We start from the raw sequence: 6,906 nt of genomic DNA, 5'->3' as shown, positions 1-6,906 counted from the left end.
TAATTAGATACTCTAATCATATTGCATCAAACACTGTTGTCTTGCATTTTATTTAATGGAGACTAATGAGAAGGGATGATCGTGTCAAATAAAAACTGCTCAGTTGTTCAGGTGTTTCACTTAAATAACAGATTTGTACTCAGTGATATTTTGTAAATTTTGGGGAGACCTCACCTTGATGCTGATCTCCTGAGCACTATCAGAATATAATACTGCTTTTTACACTGGTAATTTTTGTTCTGCATTTCTGTATGTGTAACACAAGCAATATATTCCCTTTGGCAGCATAAATGGATTAAATGGATCCATGGTAATCACGGGAAAAGAGGCAGATAAACATATAACTGTTAAGTTCCCTTAGTTCAGTAAAGAGCTTTCACCTGCCACTAAATCCAATTGTGGGTTTAAAATTTAAATATTAAGTTAAGGAAGGGTTTTTTTCCTTGTATTTCATATCATTGTAAGAAGAGTTCTTAGAAAAATAACCTAAATTAAAGGTTTTCTTTGCCTTCTCATAATGTTTTTTGCCTTCTTAATGTTCAGTGAGAACATTATACAGGTCATGCAAATTGATGAGAAATTAATAATTGAAGAGAATGCAACTGAAATATGATTTATGTATATTTGTATTTCTGCTTTATTTATAAAGAAGAAATTTAAAAGAAAGGCAAGCTGTACACTCATCAGAGCTAGAATAAGTAACAAGAATGCCAGGTTCTCTTTTAGATCAATTATTCATTACACAAAAAAATACTCCACACCCGTATTTGGCATAAGGCACAAAAATTGAGTGGAGATTGCTAGTTTAGGTGACTGGGTTGCCTTCCTAATAAAACCAAAATTCTTTTAGTGCTTCTATTTATAAAATATTTATAAAACCTTTTCTGTTCATTTTTTCTTTTTTTCCCAATTTAGAACATTATCAGTAGCAATGTAATAAGTAGAGAGCTTAAAAATGAATCATGCTCTTTTTCAAATATCAATATCAAAGCAATATCAATGGAAATTATTGGTTAGCTTTCTCATTGGAAAATCAATATTGGTCAAAGAGGAAAGGGACCTCACCTCTCAAACATAAAGTGACAGCAGTATCTGGAATGAGAAAAGCATAGTTGATATTTCAGAAAAGTAGGACACGCAAGGTGGCAAAGTGTCGTGGTTTGAGAGGAAGTGAGGTTTTGGGAGGTGGTGGTGGTCAAACCAATAGGTGCTCAGATGTGGATATTGGCACCTGGTTTGACCATTGAGGATATGGATCCGCCTCTGAGAACACAGGGGTTAAAAGCGAGGAACTCCCAGGAGAACTCTCTCTCTTGGTTCCGGTGGATGGAAGAGTTCAGACCTCCCCTGCCCAGCTGCAGGCTGGGCGGGGAAGGCGAAGCCACGAGGCCAAGGGAGGTGGGCCGGAGCCTTGGGCAAGGAAGGGAGGCAATGGCTTGGACAAGAGTGAGTCCCCCACAGATTATGGAAGGGTGGAAGAACTCGGAGAGGCACCGGGCAGCCCCCCCTTCCTCAGGAGAGAGAGAGAAAGAGAGAGGTGCCAGTGCTACCTTGAAACTTGATAGCACCGGCCTGGCCGAGGAAGAGAAGGGGGGCGGCAAGGGAAGAGTGCCCGGCGCAGAGCCAGCGTGGGAGTTCGGGATGAGTAGAGACTGTGATTTTAACCCTTCTGTGGGACGATGGAAACCTTGCAAATGCTGATCCTCTGGGAGTTGAAGGAGGAGAGAGACGGATAAGAGGAAATACGCAAGTGTGATGAAAGCTGTTAAGGTTGGAGAATGACCGTGAGAAGTTGAGAAAAATCCTAGGTGGAGGAGATGATGGAGTGGCTTTTGGCTGGACTTTTCTTGTATGGCCATGGACAGAACCTTTCCTGTAATACAGAGACTGCATTTTAGGGGGAGGCGGTGGCTTGGTGCCAAAGGAGTGATGTGAGCGGAGACGACAGGTGAGGAGGTGATGGTGCTCTCGAGACCCCTCGGCCCCAGGGGGTGAAATATTGGGAGGGACTAGTGTCCCGAAAAGGTGAGAGACTGTCATTTTCTCCTGGAACTGGGCAAAGCATCCTTGAAAAGGGAAACCCTAAAAGCAGCTCTGGTCCATGTGCAGTGGTGAGAGCACTGAACATGGAAGGAAGAAGTCACGAAGGTGGTTGCTGAATGATGGGGAAACACAGCTGGACTCGGCTGTGTTTCCAGGGGAATTTACCTGTGGTGCAAGAGGGGCTCCTCTCTCCTTGATGAAATGAGAGGGGATTGTTGGAAGAGTGGAGATGGACTGAGTTGATTATTTGAAGGGTGATGGACTGGATAAAGATCTAAGGTTTTGTGTTATTCTGTGAGAAATTGAGTGGGGGGAGGAGAAAATGTTTGAAAGGTTTCCATTCTGCTCTGTGTGTTCATTTTATAATTGTATGATAATAAAGTTTTTTTCTCCTTGTTCACAAGTGGAGGCCTGCTTTGCTCTGTCTCTGATCGCATCTCACAGCAGACACCAGGGGAGAATAGGTTTTCATGGGGGCACTGGCATTGGGCCAGCGGCCAAACCATGACACAAAGATACTTTGATCTGTGTTTTCCATGTTCAAGGGGAAATAATTTACTGCAAACGTTAGAAGGCTTTGATTCATTCTTCATTCTCAATGAGAAAGAAGTGTCAGCTTCTAGTAGCCAGATTTGCTAAAGTGAGGCTTAGCTTCACCTCTAATTAATGCTTGGACATAACAACAGTATAAAAACAGTATTAAAAGTTTGTGGTAACTTGGATTGCAGCTGTCTACCTCTATTAGCTAAATAGCACATGCTTCAATAAAGATCTACTACATGTATGTAACAAAACTGGATAACTAATTGCACTAGGTTCATGTGCCATAAACACAGCAAGCTGGGTAAAAAGTCACCACAATTGTTTCCTTGCGTAAAAGCAAAATTTCCTTTTTGTACAGAATTTACACAGTGGTGCCGTTACGTTTTATATTTCTCAAAGATCATGAAACAGTCCTGCAGCCCCTCAGCTACTGCTTCACTTATTTGTGTATATGAGCATGATTCCATCTGCTTTTTTTTCTTCTCTCCTTTTATCTCACCTCCTTTATGTCTATCATCAGAGAGAAACGTGTGTGAACTCCTCTCTGACCTGGAAGGTTCTTCCAGCTCTCTTTGCTGCCCTGTCTCACTTTCTACTTCTGTATAATACTTTCCACTTTCCTACTATTGAAAATACAACATTTTATACACTCAGCTTCTGTAAATTTATTTCCTGCCTGCTCTCTGTATGGGGCCACAGTGTGAGTTTTTAACATTTAAAAACTGATTCATAAGAATTTTAAACTTATTATACTGCAATACTATCTGCGCTCCACTAAATCAGGATCCATGACGCCATTGCCTGTCCATGTTTAGGCAGCAATGTATATTTCCATAATCATTTGAGGAGAAATAAGGAGATGGGGGGGATATGAAAATAATTTAATAAAGCATAATGTAACTAATTAGATGTCGACTATGTAACACTGACTAGGCAATTGAGTACTTCTGCTTGCCTCAAGAATGTCCTGGGAACTGAAAACAATGTAACATAATGGTCGATGGAGTCAGTAGTTGCTAGAAATCCTGTTCAAGATACATGTTAAGTTGCTATTCATGCAGTTACACATCTCTGTTCTTGCTCCTTCTTATCTGTATTCTAATTTTGATAGACATCGCCTCTCTTTCTCTCTAACCAGCTGACTATAGGGGGTGGAATTTTCTTTGCTGCAAACTTTTTTCACAGCTGCCTTTGATCATTCTGCTCCACAATGTCAGGAGGAATTTGAGCCCACCTTTCTCTAATTACCAGAGCTAAGGCAGCAAAACCTTCTATGCCTGCACCTCACCATTAGCTTTTGACACAAAGAAAACAGCCTTCCTCCTGCACCATTTCTCAGGTCATGAATGCCAGCTCCCTAACCATCAATCCTAGATTTTATAGGATATTTTTCCTTTTACAATACATAAACACTGGACTAATTTTTTTTCTAATTTGTTTATTTCTGTTTGTTTGTATGTTTTTTAAATAAGATGCTGTGAAAAAAATCATGTATGTCTGCAAAAATGTTCAACCTATACCTTCACCACAGCTGTGCAAACTTTTTTTTTTACATAGATGATGTCAGAGAGACAATGAATACTTGAGTACTGCTGCTGTCCTTTGTAGGAATAATACCCAGAAATGTGAATGTAATTTCTTATTCATATATGCATTTTTTAATACCCTGAAACTGAACTTCTAGATTCTTCTCTAACTGTTCATGAAGAGTACAAGACAATTATTTCCTTACAAGGTATATTACTTAGTATGTCTAGTTTAGTATAGGTGACAGTGATCTTAATGACTGTTAAACTACATCCAAAGTATGAGGTTTTGGACTATATCTGAGCCCCAGAGGTTCCTTATCAATAAAAAGGTAAGTGCTTGTGCTTTGAGGGAGATATTACACATAAATCTGTTAGATAAGTAAGTAGTGCAGATAAGATTTCCATTTAATGTTAAACTGGTCACATATTTTACTAAAAGCTACTTTTATGGAAATAGTTGCTTGAAGAGGTACACTTGTATTTTTCCTTGAATGGAAAAATAAATTCAGGGCCTCTTACAATTTTTTTTCTCAGTGTCCAAGTTAGTCTCTCTCTGTATTTCCGAGAGAATTGTAATCCCTTGTTCATGGAGAAAAAAGTAATGTAGAAATACCCCAAAATATTACAGACATTAACTTAAAGCTTGTGCAGTTTCAACCACTGATTAAACTGCCATGTAAATGTGACAGTTTTTAAGTGCTTATCAAAAATAGCTTTTTCATGAGATACCAAAGCACTTGTCAATTTTTTACATTTGAACCAATACTTTCATAGAGTGTAGCAAAAAAAAGTATGTTGGTCTGCACAGATTACAGAATTTATGATTGAATGATAAAAAATGTAATTTTAATATCCAGGGAAGGCAGAAATTATGGAATTCACCATATTTGTGATCTGTATATATTAACTGCTTATATATTTTCTAGATTCATTCTTCAGCAGCTTATGTGTAGTTATCATTAAAGCCATCTTGCTGGTTTTCCTTGCACAGAGTATATAGATTAATTGTGGCATAGCAGATTTTTCACTCCTGTTTTGGTGTTATGCCTCCCTTACAATATCAAGAGAATAGTCTTGCTCCAAAATCTCTTTTCAAGCTGCTCTTTACAACCAAAGTATATTTAAATGGAGCTACTGCCTTAAAATGCTATGTCAGCAAACTCACTGAGTGTAACTCTTGCACTTAATAGTGAGGTAGTTGTTCAATCGCTGATTTTTGGTTTTGATTTTTTTATCAGTAGGCATTCTGATACATTTTTTGTAACCCAAAATGTCATTACTACCTCTCCTTTTGTCTAACTAAAACCTCACATATTGTGTATAGATATGGGGGGGTAAATAAATATGCTTCTAGTCACACAGCCACATAGCCAAAATTGAAGCTCTCCTGTTAGGTTTGTGTTGAGGTTAAAGAACAGGTTAAAGCTTGGAAGACTGTTGAGAAGGATTGTAAATCACTCAAGTGACTTTGCAGTTGGAAATAACTCTTGATAAGCCTCTGAGTACCACAGTCCAGTGTTCCTCTAGAGTGAACCATCTCTGCTTGTGTGCCTCTGCCTGGCACTGCTCTGGGGATCTCCTCATTAGCAAGATAAATGGAAATAAATTTATTGGTTTTCTTCTAATTGCAAGTTTGTAGGTGTTCTGGCTGCCTGCCTGTGTCAACTCACAGTTTGAAACGCTACCAATAACATCTTAAAAACTTAAGTAACTTTATAGAATTCAATAAGTACCTGTCCTGTTAGAAAAGAGGCATTTGTCATACTTTATAAATACATGAGTCAGGGTCCTCATGTTGCAATATTTTAAATCCTTCATCTTTTTTTTTTACTGCATGGATTTCAGGTGTTTGTGTGTGTTGAATTTGTGATGTTATTTGCCATTCAGTCTAATAAAGTGCAGAGCGTGTCCTTACTGGCCTGTCTAACATAGCATCAGCAGCAAAGTTGCTCATCTCAGTCTTCACCGGGTTCCCTTTTTTCACAAGGTTACATTTAGGAATGCACTGGATAGCCCAGGTCCCAGCACTGATCTCTGCAGAATTGTAGTGGCAAGTTTCCTCCATTCCAGGAGTTAACCATTAACTCATACTCCCTTCTCCAATTTCCTTCCCGTCTGTTAATTATTTATCAAACCTAAAAGTGAAGTTCTTGTTTTAGGCTTAAGCCTTCTTTTAAGGCTTAAGGTTTCTTTCAAAATAAGTCTGCTTCAGGAGACGTGGTGAGAAGTCTTTTGGAAATCCCATAGACTCTATTAACTAGATCCTTATTGCTTACAGATCCCTTTAAAGTCTTCAAAAGCTTTTCCCTGTGAAAATAAACAAAGCCAAAGTTTGCAGGACATTTTAAAAATGAGGCAAGTACCAGGTGATTACTGTGTATGGTATGTAATCCAAAAACCAGTGTTTAGACATGTGGGTCACTAAGCTATGTTAATTACTCCTAATAAAAGGCTTTATGTCTTAACCAAGGCATTACCATCTGGATTAATTAATTTTTGAAGGTATGTAATGATAACTGTGTGATAAATACATAGCTTATGGACTGTAGGGGCTTATTATTTGAAGGCAATCTGTAAATATGTTTTGAAAATGTGAGAAATGCTTCAAATCCACTTTGGTATCCAAAATAATGCAAACATAAACAGGACCACTTAACTAAGCATATGAAATAATTATTTTTCAGTGTCTTTAATTCTAAGTGCATTTTGATCTACCCAATATGGTACAGGTGATCAGATTTCTTTTATGCAAGATATTAGGAAGACACTACTATTTTGGGAGGTAAGCTTA

Source organism: Motacilla alba, chromosome Z (assembly GCF_015832195.1).
Source record: "Motacilla alba alba isolate MOTALB_02 chromosome Z, Motacilla_alba_V1.0_pri, whole genome shotgun sequence".
In the NCBI taxonomy this organism is placed as follows: domain Eukaryota; kingdom Metazoa; phylum Chordata; class Aves; order Passeriformes; family Motacillidae; genus Motacilla; species Motacilla alba.
This window is presented reverse-complemented; position numbering follows the sequence as displayed.